Below are 12176 nucleotides of genomic sequence, written 5' to 3'. Positions count from 1 at the left end.
CAATGGGTTTTACTCTGGCTGCACTGTATAAACTAAGACCTTCCCCATTTCTTATCAACATTTTTTAACTTTTGAAATAGTCTTTTGAAAAAATTGCCATGCTAAAATTGAAATTTTATAAAGGTTCCAAGAAAAAAAGTTAAGCAGAAGACAGGGAAGGTAATTTTCATATAGAAAAATCTACAATGATTTGCTTTTTTCTATTTGATTTTTTGAAATAGTTGGGATTTTAGTTTTCTACTATTCTTGATGAAAGTCGTAATTTTTTGGCTATTCTAAAAATAAAGTGATATATAGGTATAGAAATAGATATAGATCCTCCGGACTCTTCTTATTTTAGTAGTTACTTTCAGGTAAATAGGGCTTGTGTTTATGTTTGCATTTCATTATGCATATACCTCCTCCTAGGAGAGCAATTTTAATTTTACATAGAATGTGTCTTAAAAGAGGGTTAGATGACATCTTTCTGCCAAAGTTAGTGGTATAATTAAAATGTGTATGAGGCAGATAGATGGCAATTGATTCCCTGTGGTTTCCTCTAATACAGATTTCCTAAATCACAGGCCTTGGTTATGACTACAGCAGTGTATTGCCTTCTCCCTAACTACCTTCTTTACAATTGCATGCAACATGCAGGGGATGGATTTTGCCTTAACTAGCTGCAGGAAAGCAAGATGTAGTTCAAGGCCTGCATGCCATTTTGTACACTTTCTTTAACTGAGGATATACAATAAAATGAAAATATCAAATTCATGGAAGAGGGCAATGGTTCTCCATTTCCAGTGAGGTAAGTTTTAGAAAGTAAAGTGACAGAGTTTTCCAAATAAGCTAAATGTACTCATTTAGGTTTGGATATCACAATTTAATGGAATGTTACCCCAACTCAGCTGTGTCATGAAAGCTGTCAACTCTTAACAGAAGACAGAATTGGATGCTGGTAATTGAACATTAGAGCTATAAAGGCAAAATCATAAAGGCACAACACCAAAGCTTAGGTCTTTAGAGAGGAGAAAACTTTGGGTAAGTGACCAAGGAAAAAGCATGTCTGTATTTACTACAGTTGCACACACATTTGACCTAAGCCTGAGAACATCCACTCTCAGCTATATATATGAATGACAGCCTGTTCAGAGTAGCATTATCCGTAAGAGCCAAAATATGAAAAACAAATATGGATCCAGAGACAAGAGAGAAATAGTGGTGTATTCATGCAATAAAATTATATATAGCAATTAAAACTCATGAATTAGAGCTACATACAACAATATGAATGAATCTCACCAACATAACAAAAAGGAAAATAAATCAGACACAAAAGAATCCCTACTGTATGGCTCCAGTTACAGAAAATTTCAAATAAGCAAATCTGTAGTCTTGGAAATTTGGATAGTGGTTATCTTTAGGGTGGGTATAATGTGATATGATTGAGAAAGGTTATGGATAAGGTTCTGGATTGATGCCAGTGTCTATTTCTTGACTTAGGTGATGTTTAAAAGGGGAGTCACTTTAGGTGAATACCTGAATACCTAAAAGATATTCAATGAGCTCTATATTTTTTGTTTTGTTTACTATTCTTTGTGTGTGTTACACTTCAGTAAGAAAAAAAGTGTTTTTTTTTTTAATAGAATGCATAGTCTATTTGAAAGGACAGGTTAGTAAAGTTCTAGCTAATAGAAATTTTATGGTAGCCCTGTTGAATCTCAATTGTTGCTAAACACAAGCTACAATAAATAAATAAATAAATATTGGCCACCTAAACCTACATTAATATAAAATCACAGACAGGGGGCATCTCAGTTTTTGACTGTAGTCACTTTTGCCTACTAGGAGATGGAAATTCCTATCTTGGAAAGGTTATCTTATAGCTGAGATGGCTGAGAAAAAAATGAACTGTCTTGGATGCAGAAAGTGAGGTCAGCACCAGGCATAGTGTGGAAGGAGACAGCAAGAGTGAGCTGAATTGCTTTGCCTAGAAAAATATCAGGAATGGAATTAGGGTAGTTTAAAACTTAGTGGGTGGGAGAGAAAACTGGAGTGAGACATGCACCGGGGTCTCTGTGTCTTCAGCACAGTTAGTGCACACAGCTCAGTCTGTGTTTCCATCTAGTTTTATATGAAGCAAAGAAAAGGAAACAGCAACCAGAGGCATGGGTTGGTCAGTGCTAGTACAATAAAAAAAAGCATAAGCAGGAAATAATAGAGTGCAAACAGTAATTTAGAGTGACATAAGCCTTATCAAAATAACAACAGCAACAAGTAAAGCCTAGCAGTACTAAGAGAGAAGTAAGTGGCCCTCCTTATGTGAGACAGGTTTTGGGCCATTTTGGATAAATTTTATAAGTTAGGGTGATTCCAGCAAACTGGAAGTTTTAGAGACATCTGGGATACAAAAATATTTGCATAGTATCTCTAACATAACACTACATTTCATCCTCCTCAAAATTCTGTAAAGTAGTTATTAACCTTGGTTTATACCTAAAGGTATTGAGACTCAGGTCAGTTAAGTCATCCTTGTCATTCATGCTAAGCAAGTCACTCTTGTCCATGTGTCTCATATGTGATGGAACCAGACATCAAAATTACTCTGTATTCTTTCCACTTCTTTCATTACCTCAAGAGGATCAATAATTTCCAAAACTAATTTCATGTAAACTAAATTTAGTTATCTTTAACCAAGAATACCATATTTTTTTCATTGGATCCAAGTATGGTACGAATTGTTTCATTCTAGCTTTTTTTTTTAAGATTTTATTTATTTGTTTGACAGAGAGACAGTGAGAGAGGGAGCACAAGCAGGGAGAGTGGGAGAGGGAGAAGCAGGCTTCCCAGTGAGCAGGGAGCCTGACGCGGGGCTCGATCCCAGGACCCTGGGATCATGACCTGAGCCGAAGGCAGCTCCTAATGACTGAGCCACCCAAGCATCCTTCATTCTAGCTTTTTTGAGAATATCTTAAGTTTGATGGTCAGAAAACCCAGAAAATAATAAAAAAGGAAAGGAAGGGAAAGGAAAGGAAAGGAAAGGAAAGGAAAGGAAAGGAAAGGAAAGGAAAGGAAATTCATTTATTATTCTCATAATTCAGATATATTTTATAAATGTGAATAGAATAGACTATCAGTCTAGGTCTCAGCTTCCATAGTACACTTCTAAGAGAGCAAGAAACAGTGAAATTTATTGCTAAAATTATATGTTACTGAGAACAGCAATCCTTTATTTTAAATGTTAAATTGTTTAAGCATACAGATCCCATGGAAGTAGTAACAAATTAGTGAGCAGACACCTTAGTAATGAGAGACTCAAGAATTCTTTAGGAACAAGGTCCAGGCTTTGGAGTGAAACAGACTTGGGTCAGGAGAGTGTTAGAAGGCCAGCCCTGCCACGTACTATGTACCTTAAATTGTGGTGCTGTTTCCTTAGTTATAAAAGATGAATAATACCTAATTAATAGAATTGTTTGAAGATTCAAGTTTATAATGTACTCAAGCACCCTAGCACAATACCTGGTATATGAGAAGTACTCAATAAATAATACTTGAACAAAATCATGATGGTATTAGGTTCTCTGGGTTGGTAAACTATAGCTTGCAGAAGAAATCTGGCCAGCCACTTGCTTTTGTAGATAAAGTTTTATTAGAACACAACCAAGTCCATTGTTTATGCATTGTCTATGGCTGTTTTCAAATTACAACAGCAGAGTTGAGTAGCTGTGATATAAAGACAGTATGGTCCACAAAGCTGAAAATATTTACTATCTGGCTTCTTACAGAAAAAAATTTATTTCTAGGGTATAAGGAAAAAACTTTGGCAGCTGGACCCTGAAAATATCATCCTTTGATGTTAGAATTTTTCCTATAAAAGGGACATTGCTGCATACAAGATCAATTTTTATTGCCCTAATTTGAATAAATTATTAAATTTAGAAATAATAATAATTATTCTCTCTGGCCAGACTTCTTTCAAATATTGACACTAGCATAAGAAGTTCAGACATTAGTTTGAATAATCAAGCAAAGTCATTATTATTACTGAAAAGAACCCAAACCTACTAAACATGTAAAATAATAATATAGGGCTTTCTATAAAAACCATGAGCTTTGTGATTAGACTATCTGATCATTATTAGCAAAAAGTACATTATGAAAAAAATAGGTTGTTATCTTTTGTTCACATAAAAACATTTAAAAATAAAATTTTTAAGAACCAACTTTTATCATTACTATTTAATAATAGTATTAACAAAAATTAAGTGCTTATTATTTGTCAGTCTCAAAGTTATGTAGTAATCTCTAATCCAGTCTATTATTATTCTGAGAGCTGGAATACTATTTAATATTTTCTTGATGTATTTTTATATTTTCTGAGTTTTTCTCATCTGTCTTTAATAATTTAAAGTAAACAAAAGCACTTTGTACAACTGAAAAAGAAGACAAATCTAGCTACCTAAACTTATTTAAATTATACCTGCTTCAACCCCGGTCACTGAGAAGTTGGGGGGCAATGCTTTAAAGACAGTCAAAGATAAAAATAAGGGAGAAAGGAGGCCAGAAATGGAGTTACCATTGATGAAAGAGCAAGAGATAGGAATGAAAATAAATAGCCTAAAGAAGCAGGAAATAAGTTAAATTATCATCATTGCTAAGCTAAGAAGCCCCCATGCAATTAAAAAAAGAAAAAGGATTAGAGGTCATACACTATCTCAAGGGCAATAACCAAGTAGAGTAGGGAAGGAAATGAAAACAGAATTCATACAAGTCATAGTGAGTTTGAAGAAGAGAGCCATGAAAATATATTTGCCTTCATCAATAGGTACAGTGAGAAGCTAAGTGAAGGTAGAAGAAAAGATTGTCAGAAATCATTTTAGTAAGAATATGATTGATACAACCAATTTGAAGTGGAAAGGGAAATACATTATTTTCCATGTTTGTATTCCAAAGAGAACTGTCATATGGCTAGAAGAATGGAATGCAAGATATGTAAAATATAATTGAGAATAACTCTTATATTCCACACATGTGAGAGAGGAATGAAAGGAAGGTGGACAGATTACATAAAGCATCATCAAAACTTTAGCATTCTAAAGAAATTTCATGTGATTTCTTAGGATTTGACAAGGAAGAGGTTTACGTGAGATGAGCCAGTAGCTAACAGAAAAATATTATCAAATCCACACTGATAAACCAAGGAAAGTGAAGGCAAAACTAATGTAAGGGATTGTCATTACCTTTAGCACTGAGAATCCCATTAAAATCTTCAGTCCTGGACAAACCCTTGGTAGTCAGGCCCTACCTTAGGAACTGAGGTAATAGCCATATTTCATCTCAGCAAGGAGATCCCTTCAGCAAGTCATCTGTCCATTAACAGAGAATGCTTAATCCACAAAACCCCTTTCCTTAATGCCCGAATATAGAGGTGGAAAAACTCTCTTCTGTACAGACCAATATCCTTGATGAACATGAATGCAAAAATTCTCACCAAAATACTAGCCAATAGGATCCAACAGTACATTAAAAGGATTATTCACCATGACCAAGTGGGATTTATCCCTGGGCTGCAAGGTTGGTTCAACATCCACAAATCAATCAACGTGATACAATATATTAACAAAAGAAAGAACAAGAATCATATGATCCTCTCAATAGATGCAGAAAAAGCATTTGACAAAGCACAACATCCTCTCTTGATCAAAACTCTTCAGAGTATAGGGATAGAGGGTACATACCTCAATATCATAAAAGCCATCTATGAAAAACCTACAGCAAATATCATTCTCAATGGGGAAAAACTGAGAGCTTTCCCCCTAAGGTCAGGAACGCGGCAGGGATGTCCATTATCACCGCTGCTATTCAACATAGTATTAGAAGTCCTAGCCACAGCAATCAGACAACAAAAAGAAATCAAAGGCATCCAAATCGGCAAGGAGGAAGTCAAACTCTCACTCTTTGCAGATGATATAATACTTTATGTGGAAAACCCAAAAGACTCCACCCCAAAACTGCTAGAACTCATACAGGAATTCAGTCAAGTAGCAGGCTATAAAATCAATGCACAAAAATCAGTGGCATTCCTATACACCAACAACAAAACAGAAGAGAGACAAATTAAGGAGTCGATCCCATTTACAATTGCACTCAAAACCATAAGATACCTAGGAATAAATCTAACCAAAGAGGCAAAGGATCTGTACTCAGAAAACTATAAAATACTCATGAAAGAAATTAAGGAAGACACACAGAAATGGAAAAACGTTCCATGCTCATGGATTGGAAGAACAAACATTGTGAAGATGTCAATGCTACCTAGAGCAATCTACACATTCAATGCAATCCCCATCAAAATACCATCCACTTTTTTCAAAGAAATGGAACAAATAATCCTAAAATTTGTATGGAACCAGAAGAGACCCCGAATAGCCAGAGGAATATTGACAAAGAAAAGCAAAGCTGGCGGCATCACAATTCCAGACTTCCAGCTCTATTACAAAGCTGTCATCATCAAGACAGTATGGTACTGGCACAAAAACAGACACATAGATCAATGGAACAGAATAGAGAGCACAGAAATGGACCCTCAACCCTATAGTCAACTAATCTTTGACAAATCAGGAAAGAATGTCCAGTGGAAAAAAGACAGTCTCTTCAACAAATGGTGTTGGGAAAATTGGACAGCCACATGCAGAAGAATGAAAGTGGACCATTTCCTTACACCACATGCAAAAATAGACTCAAAATGGGTGAAAGACCTAAACGTGAGACAGGAGTCCATCAAAATCCTAAAGGAGAACACAGGCGGCAACCTCTTCGACCTCAGTTGCAGCAACTTCTTCCTAGAAACATTGCCAAAGGCAAGGGAAGCAAGGGCAAAAATGAACTATTGGGATTTCATCAAGATAAAAAGCTTTTGCACAGCAAAAGAATCAGTCAACAAAACCAAAAGACAACTGACAGAATGGGAGAAAATATTTGCAAATGACATATCAGATAAAGGGCTAGTATCCAAAATCTATAAAGAACTTATCAAACTCAACACCCAAAGAACAAATAATCCAATCAAGAAATGGGCAGAAGACATGAACAGACATTTTTCCAAAGAAGACATCCAAATGGCCAACAGGCACATGAAAAAGTGCTCAACATCGCTCGGCATCAGGGAAATCCAAATCAAAACCTCAATGAGATACCACCTCACATCAGTCAGAATGGCTAAAATTAACAAGTCAGGATACAACAGATGTTGGCAGGGATGCGGAGAAAAGGGAACCCTCCTACACTGTTGGTGGGAATGCAAGCTGGTGCAACCACTCTGGAAAACAGTATGGAGGTTCCTCAAAAAGTGGAAAATAGAGCTACCCTAAGACCCAGCAATTGCACTACTGGGTATTTACCCCAAAGATACAAATGTAGGGATCCAAAGGGGTACGTGCACCCCGATATTTATAGCAGCAATGTCCACAATAGCCAAACTGTGGAAAGAGCCAAGATGTCCATCGACAGATGAATGGATAAAGAAGATGTGGTATATATACACAATGGAATATTATGCAGCCATCAAAAGGAATGAGATCTTGCCATTTGCAATGATGTGGATGGAACTGGAGGGTGTTATGCTGAGTGAAATAAGTCAATCCGAGAAAGACATGTATCATATGACCTCACTGATATGAGGAATTCTTAATCTCAGGAAACAAACTGAGTGTTGCTGGAGTAGTGAGGGGTGGGAGGGATGCTGTGGCTGGGTGATAGACATTGGGGAGGGTATGTGCTAATGGTGAGCGCTGTGAATTGTGCAAGACTGTTGAATCACAGATCTGTACCTCTGAAACAAATAATGCAATATAAAGAAAAAAAAGGAAGAAGATAGCAGGAGGGGAAGAATGAAGGGGAGTAAATCGGATGGGGAGACGAACCATGAGAGACGATGGACTCTGAAAAACAAACTGAGGGTTCTAGAGGGGAGGGGGGTGGGGGGATGGGTTAGCCTGGTGATGGGTATTAAAGAGGGCACGTTCTACGTGGAGCACTGGGTGTTATGCACAAACAATGAATCATGGAACACTACATCAAAAACTAATGATGTATGGTGATTAACGTAACAATAAAAAAATTTAAAGAAAAATAAACTCTCTTCTGTACAAAGACAAGAGAAATAAAAATCCCATGGGCATCTCCTTCTGCCCATAGTTATTCTGCAGAGGAAGAAAGAGAAATTGACAGGGCAAGCCAGTGATTAAAATGGAAAAGGTCTTCAGCAAGGGCCTTTTCAAGCACCATTGGAAACATTTCAGTTTCTTCCTGCCAGCCTTGAAGAGAAACACACACACACACACACACACACACACACACACACACACACACACGGATGCACATGCACGTATATGCTTTTATTATGATTATTTGCCCTTGACAGAGAAAGGGATTGACAGATTAAATAACTTGTCCCCCTTTCACAATTATTATAATCAGAATCAGAATTTGAATTAGGTCCACCTGGTTCCAAAAGCATGTGTCCTTAATTGTTCTGCAATGCTGTCAAAAGAAACAACAAAAAAGATACTTTTGCTTTGAAAACAGGGAGTTTTGGACAATTGACAGCATTTAAAAGAAAGAAACTTAAGTTTTTCCATCCACTGCCCTTACCCCCACACCCCCCAGTGCCACTCTGGCTGCACTGTGCTTTCGTAGAGCTCCCGGCTCCTGCTAAGCTAGCGCCACAGTTGTCTCTCTCCAGCCACCCTCATGATCATCTACTGGGACCTCATCAGCCATGATGAGATGTTCTCCAACATTTACAAGATCTGAGAGATCATGGACAGGCTGGGGCTGGAGGTGGAGTGGAAGATGGTCAGTAGGACAGAGGGTAACATTGATGACTCACTCATTGGTGGAAATGCCTCCACTGAAGGCCCCAAGGGTGAAAGTATGGAAAGCACAGTAATCACTGGTGTTGATATTTATTGTGAGCCATTACTTGTAGGAAACCACCTTCACAAAAGAAGCCTACAAGAGGTACATCAAAGATTACATGAAATCAATCAAAGGGAGACAGAGACCAGAAAGCATAATGACAGGAGCTACAGAAAAGATCAAGCACATGTCCTTGCTAATTTCAAGAACTACCAGTTCTTTATTGGTGAAAACATGAATCCAGATAGCATGGTTGCTTTACTGGACTACTGAGAGGAAGTGGGACTCCATGTATGATTTTCTTTAAGCGTGGTTTAGAAAAATGCAAAAATGTTAACAAATTTGGCTATTACTTTGGATGTGTCACTTGTCACATCCACATGACACCAGGACTTAGATGGGACTGATGCCTTCTTGAGCTCTTCATTTATTCTGTCCTTGACTTGTGGAGCAGAGGCATTATTTTTAAGAAAACAAAATGTCGTGTAGGTTGTCTAAAAATAAAATGCATTTAATCTCAAGAAAAAAAAAAAAGAAAGAAAGAAAAGAATCTTAGGGAAAAACCTCCCTGAGTAGCGTTAGGCTTCTTTATAAAATATTAGTGTTAATGGTACTTAGTAATTCATTTTCTAAAGGCTAAAATGAGTTTTAATACTTTTGTGAGAGGTAGTAGTTATGACTTGTTGGAGAATATGAAAACTAGTATAGTTTAAAAATAATAGAAACATTCAGAAAAGTAATGAATTCTAATTCACTAGGATATGCCAGGCATGTACTAATGGGTTCATTATATTTCCTTCACTCAGGAATGATTAAATATCTGACCAGTATTACATAAACTTTATGTTTTCAATGAAACATTTTTTAAAAGATTTTATTTATTTATTTGAGAGAGCACAAGCAGGAGCAGGGGGAAGAGGCAGGGGGGAGGGGTGGGGGGAGAAGGAGAAGCCGACTCCCTCTTGAGCAGGGAGTCTGATACGGGACTCCATTCCGGAACCCTGGGATCATGACCTGAGCCAAAGGCAGACACTTGATCCACTGAGCCACCCAGGTGCCCTTCAATCAAATACTTTTTAACCTACAATCTTCAGTGCTATATTTACCACAGTAGGTAGATGAAAACAAGATATTTGTTTTTGCCTGGAAAAAGCTTATAACTTAGTTAAGAATAAAACCTATTTGAGAAAAACCTGAAGAGCAATTTTAAATTAATATATGCAAAGTAAAGCAATCAGAACATGTAATATAGTCAATATACTAATTGAAAAAATTCCCGTCAAAACAAACATGGCATAATTATCAGTATCATGTGAAATACCACAATACTATATTCTGGTCACCAATTCAATGAGATGCCACAAAATGAATGGAAAAGAAGACCAGTCTACGTTTTGGTTCAAGCATGACAAGTTCTAGAACTCAAGAGATATGATGAAAACCAGTGATTTAACTCCTAAAGAGCAAACCAATTTTATTTGTCATGCTAAAACTTAATTTCTTACTTCACCATGTCCCTTTGATACACTCATCTTATCTAACCTCCAGCTCTTTAGATAATTACATTGTATTTTTACATTATTCACTTGAACATATTTCCATAAATGGTCATTTCCCTGAGAAAACTTAACTTCCTAATGCTTATTAAAGCTCATTCTAACTTTCTCATTACCAGAACTTTGAGAGGTGTAATGAGGATTCTGAGTAAAATCAATTGTGTGCTGGATGTGCAATTATCGGGATCTTTAGCATATATGCAATAAGTAAATAAGAAGAGTCTTGCTGTGAAGGAACTCAAAATAAAATAAATGATGGAACTGCAATTGAGGAAGCAGATTATTTCTCACCAGGTGTTGTGGGAATATAGAACCACACTGTAGTTTTTTTGTTTTGTTTTGTTTCTTTACTGCATATTCTCTGAAACAATTGGAAAATGCCCCAGGAATAACATTAAGACAAATAGTTTTTGCCACACAAATCATTAAACCATAAGCAACTTCATTAAATAGCTTCCCATTGGTAGCCTGAACCAAAACACCTGGCCTGACGGTTGGATATTGAAGAAAAAATAAAATTCGTTTTGCAATCTAAACCCCTTCTCTCAGATTTATAATTAGTTCCTTTATTTAAAGTGACCGAAGGAAAACAGGCCAGCCTAATTAATGCTAACAATTGGGGTCTGAGAAAATTCGAATCAGATGTTTGCTGCTTTAAAAGGGCCATAGATGGTTTATGATAATAATTAAAAAAAAATAATAATAACATAGCTAGTATTTACTGCTTGCTTACTAAGTGCCAAACACTATTACTATTGTCAATGTTTTATTTCTATTAACTCATTTAATGTTCATGAAAACTCTGTAAATAATATCAGGCCTGGGGTACCTGGGTGGCTCAGTCATTTAAGTGTCTGACTCTTGATTTCAGCTCAGGTCAGGCCAGCGTCGGGCTCCATGCTCAGCGCAGAGTCTGCTTGAGATTCTCTGCCTCTCCCTCACCTCGGCCCCTCTCCCACTCTATCTCTTGCTTTCTCACTCTCTCTCTGTCTAAAATAATGAAATAAAATCTTAAAAAATTATTGGAGCTGACTATATAATTTGAGTGGCTCAGTGCAAAATAGAAACACAGAGTCCTTTGTTTAAGAAGGATGAAAAAAATGTGTTTCCTTTCTTTAACAGTCTCTCTCTTTCCCTGTCGTGGAGTTTGTTTTTTTTTATTTGTTATTTAATGTTGGACTCCCTTGTACATGGGGAATCAAGCCTGAATATTATCCTCCTCTTAAAGATGTGGCAACTGAGGACAAAGAATACAAAACTTTCACTGGACGTAATAGCTGGTTTAGAGAGGGGCACACGAGCCAGTGGAACATGACAAGACTTTGTTGGGAATCCTGGGAAGAAGATTCTCTTTTCTCATTGGACTTGAACATCAGAGGATATGAGGTGTGTAGCTATTGCCACTATCATCCTTCCGTGTGAAGCTGAGTCTAAAAAGCAATGCAGTAGGAGACAAAACCAAAAGAAGACAGCAGAAATTGTATATGTGAGATATTTTGAATTCCTGGTCAAGATACACCTTTCTTCAGATTTCCCAGTTATATTAGTCCATAAATTCCATGTGAGGTTGATTCTAGCTTTAGGTAAGTTCTAGGTCTGTCTGAAGCAGAAAATGGTCCCCTCCCTCATAAAAATTGTACAGATCCTAACCTCCAGAACCTGTGGATATGTCAGGTATGATTAAGATAGAGACCTTAAAATCAGGAGATTTTCCTGGATTAT

General features: G+C 36.8%; 1 pseudogene; it reads left to right on the top strand.

The window, feature by feature from the left end:
* The first annotated feature begins 8730 nt into the window (after positions 1-8730).
* On the top strand, positions 8731-9305 carry LOC114218872 (translationally-controlled tumor protein-like; annotated as a pseudogene).
* The last annotated feature ends 2871 nt before the right edge of the window (positions 9306-12176 follow it).

Source organism: Eumetopias jubatus, unplaced genomic scaffold, assembly GCF_037043125.1.
Source record: "Eumetopias jubatus isolate StellerSeaLion01/CBP00866 unplaced genomic scaffold, mEumJub1_p1.0 scaffold_9, whole genome shotgun sequence".
NCBI classification, from domain to species: domain Eukaryota; kingdom Metazoa; phylum Chordata; class Mammalia; order Carnivora; family Otariidae; genus Eumetopias; species Eumetopias jubatus.
The sequence above is the reverse complement of the archived record's forward strand: the minus strand, read 5'-3'. Positions and strand labels throughout refer to the sequence as shown.